The following is a 24561-nucleotide window of genomic DNA, read 5'->3' as shown; positions in this document are numbered from 1 at the left end:
CTTCACAGAGCAGGGTGCAGCTGGCCCCATATCATCATTATACATATGTACAGCGAAAGATTTGCCTCAATGTACTGAAGTAACATAAAAGTAAACTAAAGGTGAAAACTAAACAATTCATATAGACAAGTTGTAACGATTTCTACTTATTTACAGTATTTGACCAAATTAAAGGTGCAGTAATCAAAATAACTATATATTGAAATTACAACAGCTTTTTAGATAGCTATATACACGCTGTGATAGAGTTTGTAATTATACACATGTTTGATATGTACGGTGTTAACCTCCTATGTACCATAAGGCCACTTTGGGCCCCTTTTCAAAACTACATTTTGCCGAATTTTGGCAATTGCCGAAACTTTTTTTGTAACATCATATCTATGACACAGTAGGTAATGATTACAATGCACTTAAATTTCCCCCGATTCATACATGTAAGCTGCGAAGTGTTGTATAAATTTCAGTGAGCGTATGGTGACATGAAGTTTTTTCGTCCGTTCGTCCATCCGTCCGTCGGTCAAACAATCATTTTATTCTTTTGTTCACTTCCAAATATCAGCAACCCGAAATAAAACGACCAAACAAATCTATTTAAGTACAACTTTTGCGAATAAATGATACAATATTGATATAGTCGTTTGAAATGTTACTTAAATACCTTATGTTTTCTCAATTCCATAGGTATGCTTAAAATTTATGCAAAAGAACAGTAGATGTTGCTAGATTTTTTCTAGAAAGAATTTGTGGAAAACTGATAGAGAACTTGGACTTGTCGAATTTAAAGCGTTCCTGGCAATAATATTCAATATAGGCTTGAACAAAAAGGCATGTATAGGAGAATACTACAACACATAACATATATTGCAATTGACACCTTGGTTTAGACATGTAATGTCAAGAAAACGGTTTCAGAATATTTTTAAATTTTACATTTAGCGAACAGCAGGAAAAATCCCAAATATAACCCTGCATCTAGAATACAGTCACTTACTGACTTCGCAAAAAGGAAATTTATTTATTATAGTAAGCTGAGACGAGAATTTTAAGTTGATGCATTTTTAATGGGAACAAAGGGTCGGACATCAATGTTGCAATACATCCCAAGCAAGGGATCGAGGTTCGGAATAAGGTCTGGATGTTATGGGAATCTGTAACTAGTAATGTCCCACAGATGATCGTTTACCGTGGTAAAAACGAACTAGCACTTCCCGTAGGGCACCGATGTTATTCTAAAATTACTTAGAGGGCAGGACTACTTATGAAATGGTTTAATTTTATTTTTGCAGACAATCTTTTTCGTCGTTGCTTGCATTAACCTGAACTCTTTGGCAGCAGTGTACCTTTCTCGGAACAATACCATCAAACAAATCAATGCCAAAAATGATCAAAGATGCTAATCCGAACCTTGGAGAAGAACTTTATGCTTGTCAAAGAGGTTTTCTTCTTTTTGCATATAAAGAAACTCCCTGACGTAAACCAGTCAGAGTTATGCCTTCATACTATGTTGCATGTAAATCATTGAACAATAAACCAAAAGTCATTATTGCATACAATATAGGTGGAGATGACCTTTCAGATCAAATGATGGCGTCATATAATGATCATCGTTTAAGTTGTGAAATTTGGAAAAAAAAAACGTAAATGTTAAAATTTAATAGTGATCATTGATGATTTAGTTAAAAGTGTAATCTCTTTCAATAAATATTTATATGGAAAAGTTATGACGTCTGTATTGTAGGTTAAATGTTTAATCACATTACTTTCGGCTTTTACAATTATATTTTAACAACTGAAGAAACAAAAAAACAAAACAAAACAAAACAAAAAAAAAAAAAAACAAAAAAAAAAAAAACAAAAACAAAAAAAAACAAAAAAACAAAAAACAAAAAACAAAAGAAAATAATAAACTCGTATTACTTAATATATAATAGTGATCCCTTTCCGTCTACAATAAATATCGTTAAAATAGTAACAGATATATGTGAAAAAAAATGACATACAAAAAACAAAAAAGCAACAACTGAACGGACAGCAAAGCGGACTGTAAACAAAACAATGACGTCATCAGTTAAGGGACAATTCAGATGGTCATATCGTGACGTGTATGGTTTGAATGGAAAATTACCACTACCTGGTACTGAAAGGAGGTAGGGACACAAAATATCTGGGAATCAAAAGGTTGAAATGTTCACACTATCAACATGTTTGCCGTCGAATCGGACTTCCAGAATTGGTTTTAAATACCAAAACGAATTTTATTTGTTTCTGTACAAAGCATTGTAATTATCAAAAAACGGGACTGAATTAATGAGTTTATTTTCAGTTAATATTGCGATTTTACATTGAATTTGCAGGTTTTTCCCTTCCGCTTTTTAAATAAATATATAATTCTTTGATTAAATGAGTTATTAATTAACTTCCTAATAATTTGGTAGTAAGGGAGGTTATTGTAAGTACATTATTTAAATGAACATTTGAAATAAAGACAAAAATAACTGATCGATGTGAAAGATTATATTTTATTGTTGAATTGTAATTTTCATTATCCGAATGTATGTTTGTTACAAAAGTGTAACTATTCTGACTATATTATCGTTCCATAGAATTACACGAAATCCTATCGACCAAATCCTTCAAAATCGGGAAAGCCTGAAAATAATAATAATAATTCAATCATTTTCAATCAAACGTTTCAAATTATATATAAAAATTACATTCACTTCCCTTTTCTGTTTTTTTCTGAAACATACTGAAGAAGACGTCAAAGGAAAGGCTGTTTTTTTTGTGAAAAATTACACAGATTTGTTTCGCACATCAATTTGTGATAGACGCTTTTTTAGTTTGGAAAATCCTAGTGTCATCCTCAAATGATAAGATCTAAGAAACATCATCTATCGAAAAATTCAATCAGCCCGTATCATAAATGTTTTCCCATTTCTAATCAAGTGATTTCTGTGTGCTTAAGCAAACTTTTTTCTAATCCTTGTATTGTTTTTTTGCGATTGGTGACTCTTTGAAGAGAAATAGTAATATTTTGTTTCAAATCAGAATAACCTACCATCATAGACACAGTAACAATATGAGCCTAAACATTTGAGTTGGCAGTTAAACACAGAAGAAAGATGGTAGCATTCAATGTCATCAGAACAGCCTGCAGCAAATTCAGCTGAAAAAAAAAGAAATAACAAACCATATCTAAAATATATCGAACATATTGTACAAAATTGTGTTATAGTTTTGTCTCCTCGACAATTTGTCGTTTGATTTAAAATTTATTTTTTATGATTTGAATTATAAAACAAAGCTTAGAAAAACCTAAGATTTCATATCTGTAAACCTTACATATTACGTGTATACAAATCAAGAACTCTTTACAAGCACGTCAGTGATGAATTACCTTTGTCGTCATTATTTACAATCTCTTTTCATACCATCGTTCGAAGATTCTACACAATAATGCAGCCATCGTAATTATGAATTGTGTGACTGGTTACAATTTTCGTGAATGGAGAAAAACATTATAATACCTCAACGCAAGAGGAGTCGGGAAAAGGTATTATGGGATATGCAAACTCGTTTTTTTTTAAAAGAATTGCAATGGAAATTTATATTTAAGTGATTGAATATCAAGGAGCATTATTTAACTACTACTGACTTTCATAACACACTTTATAGGTCAAACTTAGCAATGTAGACATGTAAATGAATAACTAAATAACTTTTGTATCATTGTAGACGATTTTCTTTTGAAGAATTGAACAGTGAAAAATATCAGAAATTTATAACAGATTACTGTTTACGTTGATATGTTTGAAGGATTCTATTTGAATATATTACGGCTATACAAATGGTTCATATTAAGCACGAAGTACTTTTATGAGTACCGCATAAGATTTATGTAATGTCGTTCCAAAGAAATAATAATGAGGATAAGCGAAAAAAAAATTAAATCATATATGTAACGTCATGGGTAAAAGGGTTCAAAGAATACATTTAATAGATGTTCTATTAAAAACAAATGACTACAATTAAATATTACAGCTGATGTCTACTAATAGACAACAATCGTTTTAACAAAGATATAATACTTGGTAGGTGTTTGTATTGATTTTCCTCAATAAAGAATTGTTTAAAACGTATCTAAATTTTTGCATCATTTTATACATATAAATTAACTTGATTGTTCAGTACTCATCTGGATAAGAAAGGTTATTTTCCATAAACTATCGTGGTACTGTGATGTCATTAAGATCGATCGGTCTGCATTTCACAATTCAAACAATCAATTTCAGCTGAATAGGGCTGAAGTGACAAATATTAACTTTGATTTCAATCATTTAGAAATTAAAAAAATAAGAATTCGTTTTATTAATTGATCAACTCATGCTTTCATTATTCATTTTGGGACAGTCTATGCTTGAACATTTACCGCTCCGCACTTCGGACAGCGTAAACTGCCCCAAAGCTGGTTATTTCGCATAACCTGGACAAACATTGTGCGAACGAGGGAATGTACGGTCTATTTTACTTTACTCATATTAAAAGAAGGAAATTAAATAATAAAGGATGTAACTTTAGAGACAAGAAAAGTACAAAAAGTAAATGTGACTCACCTAAAGCAAAAGCAACATAGAAAAGGAGCAAATATTTCATTATTGATTTATCCCTCTTCCGCTATTATATGTATCCTTTCTACCGCACCAATTTACGATTAGAATATTAAAAGAATTTTAAAAAACCATCTGCGTAAGCATATTCAAATATATGTATGCATCCTTGAACTTCCCTTGATGACATTCTATAAATTGCATACATTTTCTCAAACTGTTCAGACAAACAAGAATTAAATGGTAAAAGTACAAAAAAAAAAATATTAAGTGCATCTCAGCTTGTTTTTGTGTTTTATCCTTGACACTCACGGAGTGAAACTAGTTATGTTTATTATGGTTACAAAAGTGAACTTCATCAGACTCTTTTTATGTAAACAAGTTCAAAGTAAATTTCATTACGTAATCTTATCTTACGAAATAGCATAAATATCTGGCTTTTGAAACAAAAACGATTTTACGCAGTTACATTCTAACCATGTTTACCTACACAAGACATGTGTGATAAGAATGTAGTTGCATTTATGGGAAATTGTTAAAATTGTTTATTGGCTATTCATATTTTGTATGAAATATGTATAGATGTTAAAAAAATAACAACCTGTTTACCAAACAACATCTTTATGAAAACAGCAATCGAGACATAATGATCGTGGTTAAAATTTTGTTCGGGCTTCCATTAGAGTAATCAATGGAACCAAGATTATAGCGGTAATCAAAAGAATGTTATCCAAGGACAAAGACCCGATATGGGAAACAGACATACACAACAAAGAACATAAAGTAACTAAAATAATACATACAAAGTAACAAAAGCAAATGAGCAAGTCGAACTCCATTTAAAATTGTGAGCAACGATTGGGTGCACTGCTCATAAAAGGTCAAGTCCGGGATTGACAAAAGAGGAAAGAAAAACTATGATACGTTGAAAAATCAGTTTTCATGGCGCAGATGCATACACCGTAGCGACCCACGTGTTTATGATGACCATAAAACCTCTGTTATGATGACTTCAATCGTGTAGCAACATAACCCTGATCCAGATACCTATTTGTTAGAACTCTAGCACGATACAAATAGTCTGCGTAGTTTTGGCAAGCCCTGGTATAAAGTATGAGTTGTGTTATAAACACTTCATACGTAAGTGGTGAAGGGATGTTGACACAGATGAAAGGAAAGTTGACAATTCTGAATAAAAAGTCATCACGTTTTTTCGTAAAGTTTGTTCAATAGTTTTACTTAACCATTGATTTCTAAATGAAGGTCAAGAGTCTGAGTTGCTCATTTGATTTTTTTAATTTGTTCAACCTGAAGTTATAACAATATTTCTCTTCAGACAATTTTCATTCTATGAAAGAAGAATGGATATTTTTCAGATTTCAGAATGAAAAAAAAACCATGCATATTAAACTAAATAGAAATTACCATGAGAAAAAATTTAGATTTCCTTTTATTAACAAGATCCAAATAATGTATTGTTACACCATTAGTAAATCTACATCAGCACAGTGTATAAGTAATTGATAATTTTGCCTATTTGGAAGCATAATTTGGAATACAATTATTGCTACTTACAAAAACTAACATCTTTCCCAAACGTTTGTGGGGCAGGAAACTTAAATAGGTGCAGTTTATAAGACCTTTCATATATAAAATCTATCAACATCAGCAATACTGTAAATTTCAGTACTGTTACAGTGCAGTAAATTTCAGCACTGTAAATGTACTGTGAATTTCAGTACTGAAACTGTACTGGGACTTTCAGTACAGTAATAGTACTGTGAATTTCAGGATTGGAAATGTGCTGTAAATTTCAGTACTGAAACATATTGTAAATTTCGGTACTGAAACCGTACTGTTAATAACAGTATTGTAATAATACTGCAATAAACAGTTCTGTAACAACAGTCAATACAACAGTATAGTTTCAGTAACAAAATAGAAATGTATGAAGTTAGTAGATTGTTGGTAGTGTACGATGCTTTAATTTGAATAGAAGCTTGACTATCATTTATATCCTTTCTAACAACACCAAGTCACTATCAAAATATTAGCTTCTGTGATGAATAAAATGATGAAGGTTTTTATTTAAAGAAAACATGTACGTAATATTTAAATGTGTATGTAACCTTGACCTTGACTTTTCTTTGGTACCTTGTATACATCGCATTAAATTCCCAATTGTTTAGAATCAACAAAATTGATATATGCTTGCTTGATTTTAATTGTAATTACGTAATTAATATACTTAGCTATGCTGTTTCATATTGGTAACTGACTTAACATACCCTCCTAAAATATTAATTTGAATTTTATTCATATACGATAAATGACACACTGGAAATCATCAGACAAATTAAAATCAAACGAAAGCAAACAAACAAAAAACCAAACCAAACCAAACAAACAAAACCAAACCAAACAAACAAAACAAAAACAAACAAACAAAATAAACAAAAAACACCCCTCCCCCCCCCAAAAAAAAACAAAAAAAAAAAAAAAAAACAAAAAAACAAAATAAGAATTGAAATTGGTAACCGTTACGTTAAATTATATAACCTTAAATAAATGCAAATACAATTCAAAGGCAAGCAGTGATTTCCACAATTTCTTGATGATATAGATAAATGGTAAAATTACAAAAATGTAAAGTGCATCTCGATTTGTTGTAGTATATTTTTCTCGACACTCACAGATTGAAAATATTTATGTTCGTTATAGCTACAAAAGTACACTGTTGCCCACATCAGATTCTATTTCATGTAAACAAATTCAAATTAATTTCATTACGTAATATTATCTTTCCGAATTGCATTAACATCTTCATTAAAAACAAATCGTTTAATCAGTTCCATTCTAACAATGGTTACCTTCACATGAAATATGTGAAACGAATATAGCTGCATATATTGAAAAAAAAACTCAAATAACGTCATTGGTAATTAAGATTGCGTGTGAAAGATTTAGAACACAACTCATGCCACATACTTGTGCTCACTTCCTATCAGTTGCTGGATACAGATACATCATGATGAGGACCAGAGAACAGGGACGAGATGCTGAACTCAGTGACCAGCTATAACGACTACGTGACAGAACAGTGGGTTGACAGAGGCCCAGACCGTTGGAACGATAAATGAAACAAAATTTCGACCTGTTTATTAAACAACATCTTACTGAAAGCAGCAATCAACGACACTAAGAGCATTGTTGGACTGTTGTTCGCGTTTTGTAAGACTATATCTTAAACCCATCCTTTATAAAAATCAGACAGCAGGTAATAAGTGCGTGTCAAAAATGAATCTATTGTTTTCTTCAAAATACAGATCTGTACGCAGGAAGGATTTTTGCAGTGTGATGTTTTATATGGCGTATCAATAAAGAATCGAATGAAATGTGGGTGATACTTAAATCACCTCAAAAAGTGCACAGTTTGAATTTTATATTGTTTGAACTTGAACAATACGATAAAATGGTAATACAATTTTATACTATAAGTGCCATACAGTATATATGTAACTGCAGTTAATGTTACTTGAATAAGTTCAACATTTGAACTGTTGGAATTTTAAATCAATAGGTACTTACAAATTTGCTATTTACGATAAAACGGTCAAAGAAGTCCATACTACAAGATCACACGGTAAATGTCATATCTATAACAACATTGTTATACAATTTCTACTTTAAATAAACATTAATATCGGTGACGGTCAATATGACCAACATGACAATTATGTCAACAAATAATTGAAAAATAACAAAGTTAATTGAAACTGCATTGTTAAATTAGCTTATAATTTATGGCAGTTTTTCGTTAAACTAGACATAAGCTTATGATTTGTGATTAATGCATTTATTTATCCCAAATAAATCGTTATTGAAAATTCTTCAGTAGGCATCATAGAAACTGTATTAAAAATAAAAGCGCAAATGAAAGTTTCCCGCCGTAGATATTAGAACTAAAAAATGGGTACGTTCTTATACAGAGACGCTAAGGAAAACTGCCTCCAAGCAGAATTCTTACTCTTTAACCAATAAAAATATAGTTTACAATATATAGCAGATCCAAGGAAATGAAGGTAGGAATAGTTGTATTAGAGGACGTAACAAATGTATTTAATCAGATTCATTGATTATCATAAAATATGAAGAATTATCCCTGTCTTGTTTTAAGACGGAACAGAAATACTTAATAACATAATGAAAACGTTGAAACTTGTTTTACATAATCATGACTAACTATTATCAATAAAAAAAGTCAGTGTTTAGACTAAGATGAAGTGCTTATATAATGATAAAAAAATAATTTTTAATACAGTAAACAAAACGAAAAACAAGCTATATTTTACCCTAAAGACTTTCAAATGCGCACGTGTACGATACATTTACAGAAACTAAAACAAAACAAATACAAACGTGTAAAAAAACACAGACAAAAATCGAAAATCCCAAAAACAAAACCAAAAACAAAATACAGGTTTATTTGATGAAGTAGGAAATTCTATAATGACATAAACTATAAAGTGTTGAATCATGGGAAGAACTGACACTAGATGTACACAAAGTGATGTCATACTGAGAAGTTCTAAGACAAGTTAAAAAGATATTACCCCTGTCCCTTGAAAAGTATCATATTAGTATCAAACAAAATTCTCATTAACAGTATACCGACACAGTTAAACTGAAGTAAAAAAGCTCGATCTTTAATCGGCAAAATAATTGTCAATTGTGAATGACGTGTTTTTCAACAGACAGTCGGCGTTTCCAAGATAACAAATTGTTTTCCTTTACTCGCTGACCTGTACCATCACGTTTATGAGGACGAGTTTATAGTTGATCTGATAAGAAAGAAGGTATATCTTTTAATATATCCTTTGACCGCGGTTTTCGCTTTATAAATGACGTCATTTGACTATACTAGTTTTAGGGATCTTAAACATCGCATCAATCCAAATACTTGAGATAAAAGACACTACATTCACTATGAAGTGAGCTTTATATCTTAATCTTAAACAATGGAAAGCAATAACTCAGGACCATATTTTTACTAAAACACATGATGACTTCTCATTCCATATTGTTAATTCTTTTTTTATCTGTGGCAACATCCCATCAGCAGTTGCGTATGGAGTTTTAATACGGTATGCCAGAGCTTGCCGAAACTTCGCACACATTTTGCACTGTGCTAGAATTCATATAATAAGGGTTTAATGCATGTTGATACAAGATAAGAATCATCATTGCAAATGTACTATGATCGTCATCATAAACTCGTAGATTGTAATAGTGTAAATATCTGTACTATGACAATTTGTTTACCGTGTCATAGTTTTTTTTATTTGTTTACCTCGGATCTGACATTTTAAGAACAACTCGTCTAGAAAAAAAAACAGAGGTTGCTTACCCTACTTGTGCACCTGGGCAATGCTCTCACGTGCACTCCGTGTTTGTTATTTACTGTTGTTTCTTTGTACATGTTATTTTGCTTATTGCATATTCTTTGGTGCGTTTGTCTATTTTTCCAGTTTATTCTTAATCCTTGGAATATATTATTTGATTTACCCTTAAAAACCTTGATTCTCTTTATAAATCTAGAAAGTTTCTTAGTATGGTACGAAAATTCGTATAGGAAGACGAATCTTGTACTATTCAATTATAGTTTAATCTTACATAATTTAAGTGCAGATTGATCTTAAGGTAATCCTTATTGGGTTTTGTTGTCTACTGAGATTAAATTGTGTTACGTACGCATATCAATGTTTTCAATTCACTGTACTGTGGTAAACAGCGAATTGAGAGATAATCATCACCTCTTCATGATTATTGGTAAGATTTGCCACTAATTGTTCTTGATTTGGTTCGAATTATTAGATTATTTAATATTTTTTTCAACGAGAGGGAGTTTCTCATGCTTATCTCGTCGAGCGGCTTTGCCGCGAGACAAAATGAGCATAGAAAACTCCCACTGAATTGTGAAGGATTAGTTTTCTTTTATTTTCAGCAGCCCTGACATAAACATGTAAGTTTTATAAGCGCTGCGAAATTTCCTTTCGGGACTGTTTTTTTCGGCGACGTGCTACGTGACGTCATGTATGTTGTGCAGCTGTGATACACATCAAGAAACATTGTTTTTGTTCAAAAGCGGATGACATCCTGTCAATTTCAAAACCGCGGGACGTTTGTGACGTCACAACAGAAAGTTTTGTTTAGTCAGCGTCCGTATATCAGCTATCGTACTTTTAATTGTAAAAGGGGAAACCACAAAATCATATGATCATATCTGTTGTTGCTAGTATATATTACAAGATACAAGTGAATAGTAAAAAGAAATCATTAATGTTATTGCCTATTTTACCTAATTTTTTATTTTAACGACATTCTTGACAGGTGTCTTGACCGCGAAAATGAATACATGTAGGTGCCAGCACACGTTCAAAAGAATAAAAATGGTATCCAAGTAAAGTATATCGGATATGAGTATTGTAAAAAATATTAAGAAATGTTTGCAAGATACAAAGAAAAGAAAAATGCACTGTCTTGACCCCAAATCTACTTCCTTAACATCACAACTAAATACAATAGAAACCAAAATAAAACAAAACAAACCGCAAAAATATAATATTTAATTTATTTTAGTAAGAGTAATCAAGGGACCCAAGGTTATAGCGGTAATCAAAAGAATGTAATCCAGGGACAAAGACCAGACATGGAAAACAGACGTACACAAAAAAGAACATAAAGTAACTAAAATCATACATACAAAATAACAAAAGTAAATGAGCAACTCGGACTCCACTAAAAACTGGGAGCATGGACCAGGTTCACCGGTAGGGTAAGCGTCCTCTGTTTTTCTAGAAACACCCGCCGAGTTGCTCATAAAAAGTCAAGTCCGGGGTAGATAAACGAAGAAAGGAAAACTATGACCCCGTAAGTTCTGGCAAGTTCTGTCATAACGTATGAGTTGTGATATGAACACTCCAGAAGCAGGTGCTGAAGGGATGTTGCCACAGATGAAAGGAAAGTTGACAATTTTGAATGAAAAGTCATCACGTTTTTCGTAATGCTTGGTCAATAGTTTTCCCTTACCATCGATTTCTAAGTGTAGGCCAAGATATGAGGCTGACTACACAGTGTCTATAGTATCCTTTATCTCAAGTTCTTTGGGATAGATGCGATGTATCAAATTCCTGAAATTAGGATTGTTTAAAGATAATACGTCATCTGTATAGCGGGAACTGAGATTAACTGATCTAGCCAAACGGTATTCTATCTTTCGGATCAGATCAGCTATAAAGTCAGCCTCATAAGAGTGAAGGACAGCAAGTAAAGGAGCACAATTTGTTCCCATTGGAATTCCGACTGTTTGTTGAAAAACACGTCCACCACACTGGACAAATATGTTGTCGATTGAAAATTCCAGCATTTTGTAAACATCTCCCTTTGTATATTTGGAAGATGATTTGGAACAATTTCTTACAAAGTATGAGGAATCAAGAACTATATATTTGTATTTAGGTATATCATCTTTTTCTTTAGAAAAACAAAGATGTATAATGTTTAAGTCGGGATTTTAACTGAGTATGGGGAATAGAAGTACAGTGTTAAAAAATCATGAGTTTTAATGCTATTTTATTCAGATAATAGTCTTGAACTGATTGTATTCAAAACATCTTTCCAATTTTTCAGGATCCACATTGATTTAACACCACTACAGGAGTAACAAGTGTTGTGGTAAGACTGCAGATCCTCTTTGACTGTTATGAGTATAGAAGTTAAAAGTTTTGAAAGAGAAAAAAAGAAAAGAAACAAATGTCAGTTTAGAAAATAGAAACTATGCACAGGCAAATATTACTTACGTCAAATTCGCGTAAACGTATCATTTTGACGTGAAGACCAGTTAACATGATCTATATTTAAAAATCAAATAAAAATGTATTGTAATGAAAGGCATGTAAACTCTGTCACAATTTGTTTTGTTCAGTAAAGGAAAATAAAATTGATGAAACATCGTGGCAATAGTCGAACAAAGTTGAAATCGAGAAATCCATTTAACAAATGCCAATTTCATGCCAAGCAATTAATAACCAAAAAAAAAAAAAAAAAAAAAAAAGAACAAACAAAACAAAACAAAACAAAACAAAAAAAAAAAATAATAAAAACGTAAAGTTCAAAACTACTGCAATGGTCCTGATTTCATTTTGGCATTTGCAATGAAAATTGTAGGTTATATGTTATGCTTCCACTATGTGTCTTTCTGGCAATCCTAATGAACAATTTTGTGATATTTGGGTAAAATAATTCATTATTTCATACTCCAATTTTCTAAGACATGGTTGACTCTATACGCTCATATATATAAAAAAAAACATTTAAAAAGGCCAAACATTGCATTTAAAATGAGTGAAAATTCAAATAAACCGACAATGGAATAAAAATATTCTTTTTAAATTTTGAAAAAAGTACTTTTTCAAACTTCAACTACAACATTAATTCCGAAATTAATCTGATACACAGACAATCAATGAAATCGAAATGTGTAGAGGCGTTAGGGAAACACATGTTTTTACGTCCATCTATTAATAGTGTCGAACTTGTAAACTTCGTGCAATTGAACAACCAACATATCTTTATCGTAGGCCACGGTTCAACATGCAGGTCATCTTATAAAATGTAGTTCTGAATGCCATTGTTTCAATTTACACTATTTCAATAGATGGACAGTAACAATATGAAAGGAGCATATTTCGTCATTACTTTAGCTGTTGGTAAGTCTTTTTCATACAAGAGGTTTCCACTAAATTGACGAACGAACGGACGTACTGATATGGTCTGTTTTGTGATGTGGTAATGACTACAATTACGACTGAAATAATACTGAGACTAAGGTTTAACTCACTTCGATTTCGAACTATGATCAAAATAAATGTAATGCCTTTAAAACTGGATCTTTTATTTATTAAATTGAAAATCGAGTTATAATTGCGTACGTATCGTTCGTTCTCTTACGGAGGAATACGTATTACTATGAAAGGGAGGAAACTTTTAATTGTTAATTGTCCCCCATTGTTCCGCAGCTTAAACTTTTTTCTTATACTTTTTTTAGACATTTCTAACATATATATCAAGAATGAAAAATAAACTTCATGTATTTTGAATTTCGAAAATGTGAATTGTAATTTCTTTGTAAACTATTTGTAAAAGCTACACATCATTTAAACATTACAAAAGGTAATGGGTGGAGCCATATTTAAAAGTAGTAAATAATAATAGCCTTCTTTCAATGGGGGTGCGAATTGATCACTGTTATGCAGTTTTACTTGGTTATTTGGTATGATTTCTCGATAATTACAGGCTACGATGCTTTTGTTTGTTTTTTGTTACAGGAGGGTGCGATCGAACCCGCCGTACCCCTGTCTGCGGCCTTGTGCACTCATGATATAGATCTTGTACATATATTATTTGCTGTGACCTTTCTATGATTTCACCCGAGACAAAGTCGGAGTATGGTGATGTGGTGCATGTATACCATCCTCGTGTAAAATACCATCAATTTCAGTTGTAGTTTTGGTTGAGAATTGTTATAGTGCATATGAAAAAAAAACAAAACACTGGGATGAAAATGTCGGCCCGAATTCGCACACTATCTCGCTGCATAGTTTTTTTCTGTTTTGTTTTGTTTTTGTATGCACATGTAACTTCCATGAACACTTCTTTACTTAAACCATTTTTAGAAAGCCATTAACGCGGTAGGCGGAACAAGGATTGCAGGTTAGGGTTAAATACCGAGCGAAACGATGCAAAATATTTTGGATGTAGAATTCGTGAAAAATTAAAATTTCATGCAAAAAAAAGTTATTCTTCCAAATTTTAGGGAATGGAGCTTTCACCCGGCACGCCCGTCCTACTATGATCTGCGTATGAATGCAATACTTTAAAGTAGTGTGTTTAGACTCAATATTCTGTATGAGTATGTATATTCAGATACATGTATAATACTCATAACTTTATTTGTACTTAAGTACTAGTATGGAAAAGGAGACCACTGTTTAAAATTAAGCTCAATTTACTGTAGTAAATCGTATGCAGACAATTAACATTCAGAAAGTTTGAAAACAAGAATTTTGAATTACTTTTGGGCAAACATGTAGTCTAGGCAGCTGGGAGTTTAGACTAACGAACGTTTACATGTAGTTACGAAACGAAACGAGACTATACTAAAGAAAATATATTGTAACAAAATGCGTCGTCAAATCGAATGACAAAATATAAAATAGTTTTTACTTTTGAAAATGACATTGAACATTTATTTGATTTTAGGGAGATCTAGCTAGTTGCGCGTTTACTTTGTCGTACTTCAAATTTTGTGTTGTTCTTACATACAGGAACAATATCAATACCGTATTTCAATCCCAAGCTTATTGTTGAAATGTATACTTTAGACACCTATTTATTTTCAGTACAATATCTCAAGTCTCGAGATATGATGTAAATCGATTACCTTGCCATTGGACATTTGTAAAGTGACATACCAAGTCAATTGATTTTCAGTAGCATTTTAGATTCTTCACATGGTCATTGAAGGGGAAAATATTGCATGCTTCATAAGCATGTACTTTATGCCATAATTTAGTTAACATACCCTACCAACTACAAAAATCTTACAGGTATTACACTTATCCAAAACTTAAGTGTCAAAAATTTTATATGTATATAATACGCACTCACGCCTGTACATGTATGCATTCGATCGACATTCGGGTAAATGATACAAGCGCTCTGCACTATAACTAAATAGCTGAGACTCAAAATATGCATTTTACACTTACTATTGCAGTTGTGGATCCTGAAAGGTGGGTCCTGGGTTTGGATACCCCTTTTTGTTTAAAACGATTTTCCTTTTTATGCAAAATTAGCACGAATAACCGACGACCTATGACTAGCTTTGCATCCAGCTTCTACTCAGGTCCAACCTCTAGCTTTTATTTAATCTTTGGATTCGCCCCTTCTGTCGTATTTGTCTGCTTATCGGAAGTACTGCACAGACTATGAGATTCGAACATAGGTTACAAATACTGTTTATATTGTTCATCTCTAGTAAATACATGAACCATGAAATGGATATGAATGGTTCTACGATTAAAATCTGCACGATCTATAAATAATTTCTCCCGTCCTGCACGGTCTGTCGTATGAGGCTCAATTAGGACAAGTTTTGTTGAGTTACGTTCGTATACAGCGAGTTCCGTAAAATTGGTGGAAATCCCTATTATTGGTATAATATTGCACTCAATGAATAACATGGTTAGTTGTTTAACACACATCCATATTGTCAGCCAGTAATTATTGTCACCTTAAGGAGATAGACCTAGATCAAGGGACATAACTCTTTCAACTCATTGGAACGTTTGTATTCAGCATTTTACATCAATATCATATAAGGATTAAAAAAAAACTTGGATTTATTTCATTTTGTTTCAAATTAAAGCTTGAAATGCTCTGGTAAAATTAAACGTGATACAAACATATTACTGATTTCAAAAGTTATTTTCCTTGCCCTACATCTACCTCCTTTAAATGGTTGAAAACAGTTTACCAAAGCAGACGAAAATAATTTCCCTCTATTCTATTTTATTTCTTCCATACGGCTCTCTCTCTCTCTCTCTCAAAGGTTTCTCATAAAGTTTCATACTCTGGAACCCCCGATCACCCAGCAAGTGATCATGTGTTTAATGCTGCTTTTGGGGAATTCTGTACAGATATTCATGACTGTAGAACGAAACAATGTCCAAGCAATTACGAACTAGTCTGCAGGGATGGACTATGTGTCTGCAACTTTGCGCACAAAGGTAATTGTTAACATCTAAATACAAGTTAATGGTGTTCCTTGCAGGAATAGAAAAAAAATAGGTATGCACAATCATTCATTCTTATAGATTTGCTACATTAAATGATTCCAACATGATATCGATTAAATCATTTTCTAATAGGATGTGCTGAAAGGTTATTCAATCGTGATGAAAATTCAATGAACATATGAACATAGTCGTATATTTCTGACGTCATATACTTTTTTCATTACAAAATATAAACGAATATTATATAATTTTCATGTCATGAATCTCCATAATGTATATATGTCAGTTGTTGAAAAACATATAATTTTTACTGAAAAAAAAAAAACCAGAGAGATTTGATTGTTTGAGGGTCTCGATATGATCTTACATTTATGTAATATAAGCCTCTTACGGGTAAACATTTCGTGTGACAAGGTGGATGCATCTTTTAAAATGAATATGAAGAAACTAGTCCTATACAAATTGAAATAAATCAAGGGAACTCAATTTATTCATTGCTTTACCACTGTTTCCTCTGTATTTGATTTTAATGCTGCTGATATGTTGCTACTCCTTGCAACTCGTCAGAATATCAAAACTTGCAATATATGTGATAGGTCTGTTTTGTATTTATTAACGCATGGTCGATGCCATTGATGGTTAACCAAAGGCAACGGGAGTATTCACTAACCCAGTAGTCAGACATGTCTGACCCGAATTATATCATATTTTATTTGTCATACTTATCAAAATTTGCAGTATACCAAACTTCAAAATACCTAAAACACATAGGTTTCATTCCTTATATTGCACATGGTCAGAGATGGTAGATATGGCTTCCTTTTTGAAAAAAATTGGCTTTGGGTATTTTATTTCAACAAGATCTTCCTAAATAATGGATTTGTAATAATTCTGAACGGTACCGTAAGTACTGATCCATTAACAGTCATTGTCGATTAAAAAAAATCAAAATTATTGTCCATCTAGCACTGTAAGCACATTATCAATTAATTTCAATACAATAGAGAACCATATACAGCATTGATTATCTTGTCTTGTTTCTTGTTTCTAATAATAATTCAATCAAGTGTTTTCGACTAACAACGAACTAATTTATAAATACATGTATGGGGTAACAGATTACAGAAAAATCTCTAAACAATATGTACATCACTTCAAAGGTAAATGTTTGATTTCAGTGTGTCAGTTTATTCATGACTGTGAAGGTGGTTGTTATACAGGATTCATAGCACAATGTTATAAAGGAAGAAGTGAAGTATCAGAATGTAGGTGTTTTCACCCGAACGAAAGAGACGGAACAAATCTAATGGAATGATGTATAAACTGATATCAGTTGTGTACAGTAATATGAATCGTCCATTTTAAAATGTTTGTTTGAATTGTATATGATTGTATGGAATATTATTAATTGTGTGGAATATTTATTTAAATCAGGTATGCTAACTGTAGCGTAAGTGATCATTTACCAGGAAATGAGAGAAAAACCTTGAAAGTGAATACAAAAGTGAGAATATTTTCAAAACTGGACCAGTGGTACAGTAAGGATAAAATTATTGAAAAGCTGAGTAAATCCAATTGGTTACCATGGATTTTTTAAGTGAAACTTTAATGTCTGTCTTAAATTGTGTAACACCAAGTAACGAGGTGAAGGTAGAGACTATAAAAGAACAAAGAGTATAGGAGAAATCTTAAATTATATTAAACAGAGAGATTAAGTCTTGTATTAAAACTGAAAACAGTGGTGTATACGCTAATTAACGTAAAAAATAAATTTCAAAAGGGAAGTTAAAGAAGCAAAAGGCAGACTTTTTATATTAAGATTGAAGAACAGAAAAAATAGTCCAAAACTAATGTAACTATATCAATACTTCCTTTACCAATATAGCTGTTTAACGTGTTGAAAAGCAGCCAAAAGCGGTGCATTTTCTTGTCTTTACTTCAAACATTTCTATAACATTTTATATAAGGGTCAAAATAAGTCAAAATAATTTGTCGACTATCAGTGAACACTGTGTACTAAGAGTAATCAAGTGCGCCAAGATTGTAGCGGAAATCCAGAGAATGTAATCCAGGGACAAGGACCAGGCACGGAAAACAGATAAACACAACAAAGAACATAATACATACACAATAACAAAAGTAAATGACGCAAAAACTGTGAGCATGGACCAACTGCACCGGCAGGGTATGCTTTTCTAGAAACGCGCCGAGAAACAGTAAAGTCTCAACCCGAGTAAGAGCACGGGTATAGATTGCATTACATCAAGATTCATAAAAGATATAGCTAGTATTATAACAAAGCCTGTCACATACAGGGTAAATCTGTCGATAACCAGTGTATTGTTACGCTGAAAATTCATTGGGTTTACCCATTTAAAAAACCAAAACAAAACAAAAACAAACGAACAAACAAACAAAATCAAAAGAAAACATACTTGATGTTTGAAATTTTTGGAAAGTTGTGTTTATTTTCAATTAGAAAACGAATCTAGTTCTTATATACCACAGGTTCAAAAATTCACATTCAACATTAGGAATCCCGATCTTTTCTCTAACCGGCTTGACAAAATCTGCAATTATGTAGCTAGCGGCTTTGAATTATAAACTGTTGCCGCATTTGGGTGAAATGGAGAGTATTTTCTCTGGTTCAAAACGCACACTTTCAAAATTAAGACAGTTAAAATTGTTTGAAACAATTACTATTTCTTCACAAAATAGCGTGAAATATGTAGGACATAATGTTGATTCGTTTCAGTTCCAACACAATGTCATTTGATTGTTTTTGCTCTTCTTGGTATGGTTCTGCATGTAAAAAAATATAAATAAATTACAAATGTAAAAAAAGCAAGTGTTTTAGATGTATGAGGGGACATTTTACAAGAGTCATAAATTGTCATCCACATTTTTCAAGACCTAGTGAATTCAATTTTTGGTTACCCCCATTCAAAAGTCAGCAAAAACGACATACTTTACCTAATAGAGAAAATATTGCAAAATAATTTAACAAATCGATGTTTCTAAAGTGGGATCAAGGAATACTTATCTAATAATTTCCAAACAAGATAATAATATTGTTGATTGTAAAACAAACTCGATTTCATCATAAATGACAAAATTGGATATCAACTTATTTATTTAGTCAGGTAAATTTTGACTTGACTTGACTTTTTATGAGCAACTCGGTGAGTGTTTCTAGAAAAGCAGAGGACGCTTACCCTACCGGTGCACCTGGTCCATGCTCCCAGTTTTTAGTGGAGTCCGAGTTGCTCATTTACTTTTGTTACTTTGTATGTATGATTTTAGTTACTTTATGTTCTTTGTTGTGTATGTCTGGTCTTTGTCCCTGGATTACATTCTTTTGATTACCGCTATAACCTTGGTTCCCTTGATTACACTTTCTACTATACGCTGAGTAACATATCATCATGCTATATGCCATATGTACTATATAATCACATAAAGTTGAAGCTTTTTTTAGTGATCATTGATTTAATCTGTCACTAATTTATGTTTATAATATGCAAATTGTATTGTTTGTACATATTGTTACCGAATCAAATAAAACTATCTAAAATAACAATATATTTCTGGTTATCTACAATAAATGGCATTTCAGTTTTGTAAACATCTTCAATAGAACCAATATACAGAGGCCAACAACAAGCAAATAAATAACTTGTGTATTTATGTCTGGATATATTCTTTGAATTACAAATCGTGTGTTGTTTCCTCTCTCTGCTACGGGTTTATCTTTCTCCTTGCCGTTCAAAAGCAAAAACAAAAACAGACAAAATACAAAACAACAACAACAAAAAAAAACAAACAAAACAAAACAAAACAAAACAAAACAAAAAACAAACAAACAAAACAAAACAAAAAAAGCAGGCAAATAAATAAATTTATTCAGTCTAGTAAAAAAATTCTTATATTGTTCACTTGATGGTACGGTTTTGGCATTGTCTACTAAGGACGATGACACTTTTACATGAACGACGATTTTCTTGACATTGCACTACTGTCCTGTGATATCGCTGAAGTCACGACAGGTAGGAATATCCGAGAATTCCTAAACGTCCTTCGTGTGTGTTAAAAGTTAAACAATCAATTCCAATATTTTAGAGCCATGCATCTACAGTAGGACAACCGGAAGTGCATATTAGACCCAAAATCTGCAATCAGTGACCTTCCGCGACATTTGGAATATTTCGTTTGTCTTCCCGCTTCGAAAAATGACGCAGATCTATGTTAAAACGACTACCGTGTCACATCCAGTTGACGGATTTTTTCGACAAGGAAAATTTAGATCCTTTGAATGTAGATGTTCTACATTTCTTTTATAGATTTTGATAAATATTTGGTCAATTTAACCTGTTTTCGTGCAAGAAATAACCGACAACTTCCCATCGAATCAGAAAATGATCTACGTAACTTAGGTATACAAAAAATGTTACCTCAGAGATTTTCATGAACGTTAGCATTAGGAAATCCTTATACCATTGGACAGACTGAAGCTGGCCACAAAACACACATGTACGGCGGAAGAGTAGCCCCTATATACTCAAGAAACGTTAAAAAATAAACTAAAGGAAATAAAGTAACGAGATATAAAGAGGCCAGAAACTCCCGACTTAGACAGGCGCAAAATAGCGGCGGAGTATTTTACAATCCCTTAAAAATCTGGTCACCGTGGGAAAATAGTACACAATTCAAAAAACCAAAATAATCAGTTTAAAAAGGCCTGAGTCTTTTGTTCCAACGTATAAAGTCAGCTTCTTAAGAGTGAAGGAATAGGTTAGCGATTGTTCCCTTTGGAATGCCGACCGTTTGTTGAAAAACACGTCTACCGCACTGGACAAATATGTCGATTAAAATTTCAAGCATTTTGTTAACATCTTCTTACATTGTCTACTATACATGTAATAGCAGTAACAATACCAAAAAATGACATCACATCATCCAAAGAAGACAAAATGTCTCAGGTTTACAATGGTACCAAGAAAGTTGCTGTAACAACTCGGGTTTTGCGGTAAATGAAAAAACGTACCTCTACCCCGCAGAAAAATTGCTTAATTTGACATACTTTTCCATGTCAAAAACCCTAGAGTCTAGAGTATTAATACTTCAGTCAAAAATAATTTATTTGGTATTTTCCGTTTATTATTATTACAATTTATACTTCTGGGGTTCTTTTTGGTGAATTTTGGCGATTTTCGTAGTCAGAATTTATGAAAATGCAAGAAATGGGATTTTCGATATTTCGATCAAAAGTCATATAAATGCGACTCTACAAATTATTGAGCAACTAAAACGTCTCAAATTTGGCATCATTCGATAGATAATTTAATTTTCGACATAAATAAACCACAAAAAACTAATTTGCAAGAAAGTATTTTCATAAAATGTTAAAACTATTACCCCTACCCCTTGAAACTGGTCTCATTATCAAACAGAATTCTCATTCTCAGCACACAAACACCGTAAAACTCATGTTTTAGGCATTCATAATTAAGATAATGATGTTCCAAATATATCTGATTAATTAAGGCGTTTAGGTTTTCCTTTCGGGTAAATAGTTCCATAAATCGTAAAAAGGGGAATTTTAAGAATTTCAGAATTTCTTTCATATCAACCGATATTGTTTTTTTTTTTATAAGATTACCGTAATTTAAACAAACTTTTGTGTGATACGGTATATTAATATATTGTCTTAGCTTCAAAATAAGGCTATGTAATAAAACTTTAAACACTCCAAGTCAAGTTAGGTAGCAATTACCACCCCTACCCATAACAAATGCCTCATATCTTGACCTATACTAAGACATCGATGGTAAAGGAAAACTATTGACCAAACTGTACGACAAACATGATGACTTTTCATTCAAAATTGTCAACTTTCCTTTCATCAGTGGCAACATCCCTTCAGCACCTACGTATGGAGTGTTCATATCACAACTCATAAGGTATGCCAGAGCTTGCTGAGACTACGCAGACTTTTTGTATCGCACTAGAATTCTAACAAATGGGCATCTGGAGCAGGGTTATGTTGCTACAAGCTTGAAGTTATCACTACAAAAGTTCTATGGTCGTCATCATGAACTCGTTGATCGTTAAGGTGTATCCATCTGAGCCATGAAAACTGATTTGTTCAACGTGTCATAGTTTTTCTTTCCTCTTTCGTCTACCCCGGACTTGACTTTTTATGAGCAACTCGGCGGGTATTTCTAGAAAAGCAGAGAACGCTTACCCTACCGGTGCCCCAGGTCCATGCTCCCAGTTTTAGTGGAGTCCGAGTTGCTCATTTGCTTTTGTTATTTCGTATGTATGATTTTAGTTACTTTATGGTCTTCGTTGTGTATGTAAGGATTACATTCTTTTGATTACCGCCATAGCCTTGGTTCCCTTGTTTACTCCCTAAACATGAACTAAAATGTATTTGTTTTCTTACATATAAACGGTGTACAATAGATATGTTGGGTACTGTTGTTTTAATTATCGATGTATTCAACATATCTTCTCATATCAGGCGCGAATTTGTCAGTTTTATTGTGACACTAATGAGTTTTTCATAAAAAGGGGAATTTTTAGACATTCATTTCCGTCCATTTCACCTAAAATTAGCATTTTTTTTCAAATACCGTACTTCAAATAAGCTTTTGTATATACAACTACAATTATATAGGGTTTTAGCTTTGTAATGAGCACAAGAAATATTTGAACTTATTTAACCCATGGACTGAAACAAAGGCTGCATTTGACTGTTTTTATTTCAGATTTTTTTTTTAATTTATAAACACGTAATCTAAACTCATTTATGTTCCAAATGCTGTCAGTAGTTTAACATTCAACCGTCACGAATTCAAGGAAAAATTAACACAAATACACTGAAGATTTAAAATTACAATTGTAAACACTCGTCTGTCACTTTCTTGCAGTTGAACACTTCTAAGAAAGGTAAATTTTCACTTTCGAAGCTGCGTCAACTTGTGAAGATCATACATTGGTTCATTATGAAATTCTTTACTGTCGTATAGTCATCTGTTTTCCAACGCTACCCCAGGAACGAATAAAAGGATTTGTATACATCATGCAGTTCAACTAGTCCATTATTGACAAGGATATTTAATTCATTTTTGTGACTTACGAAAAATCTATCTTCTTTAATTGTAATACAAAAAGTCAATACACAACTGATGTAATTGTAACTTATATTGTAATGTGTAGTTTGTACTAATGTAATCGGACCGATAAACCCTTCACATTATTCGTGATTGCGTTTGTTAAATGCCTACCTTATCTGATGTAATGAAGTATAATGTACTGAAATACGTCAGATGCAAGGTTAATTGAGGACTTAAATAGAAATGTACGAGGATTGGAATTTTGTAACAACAATATTTCAAATGTTGAAGTTTTTTGTAAAATGTAATCAACAAACTTATTTCCCTGGCTTTGTGTACATATATTTGCTATCATAATATTCGGATTTAATGATTGTCCAGTGTCTAATTGTGTGATGAAGATTGATTCTGGCTTATATTTCACTTCTGAAGTATTGTTTTTAAAATTATTGAAATAGTTTGTTGAGTTACACTGAAATACAAAGTTAAGACTGACTTAGTTTGCAGTGTTGCATTTTTTACCAAACCAGCGGCCTCGTAAATGACCCAATGCAAATAAAAACAATGACGGTCCCATCATTCTGTTATTGTATCACGCATCATCGACAAAAAAAAAAGAAAAAAAAAGAAAAAAAGAAAAATAACAAAATAACATATATCAGTTTAGAAATGAAAACTATGAACAGGCAAGTATTACTTACGTAAAATTCGCGTAAACGTATCATGAAATTATGTGATTTTGACGTGAATGTCATTAAATATGTACTGTATGTAAAATATGATGAAAAATATATTGTATTGAAGTGCACGTAAACTCTGTCACAACTTCAATCTATGACATAAGAAAATAAAATTGATGAAATAAGCAAAACCAAAAAAGTCAGTAAACGGAAAATCCATTTAAAATGCCGATTTTATTGACAAAAAAAACCCCCAAACAAACAAAAAACAAAACAAAACAAAACAAAACAAAAA

The 24561-nt window shown here is 32.1% G+C and overlaps 2 long non-coding RNA genes across 2 annotated transcripts; one reads left to right on the top strand and one right to left on the bottom strand.

Moving 5' to 3' along the window:
• Positions 1–2502: 2502 nt before the first annotated feature.
• On the bottom strand, positions 2503–4852 carry LOC148599660 (uncharacterized). The gene is made up of 3 exons (XR_015918157.1): positions 4617–4852; positions 3062–3169; positions 2503–2652 (listed from the first exon to the last, which is right to left on the bottom strand). It is a non-coding gene; the product is annotated as an uncharacterized LOC148599660 (long non-coding RNA).
• An 8096-nt stretch (positions 4853–12948) lies between these two features.
• Positions 12949–20048, top strand: LOC148599659 (uncharacterized). The gene is made up of 2 exons (XR_015918009.1): positions 12949–13378; positions 17647–20048. It is a non-coding gene; the product is annotated as an uncharacterized LOC148599659 (long non-coding RNA).
• The last annotated feature ends 4513 nt before the right edge of the window (positions 20049–24561 follow it).

This window comes from Perna viridis, chromosome 13 (genome assembly GCF_037379345.1).
Source record: "Perna viridis isolate PV_CMFRI_1.1 ecotype Kerala chromosome 13, ASM3737934v1, whole genome shotgun sequence".
NCBI lineage: Eukaryota > Metazoa > Mollusca > Bivalvia > Mytilida > Mytilidae > Perna > Perna viridis.
This window is presented reverse-complemented; position numbering and strand designations above follow the sequence as displayed.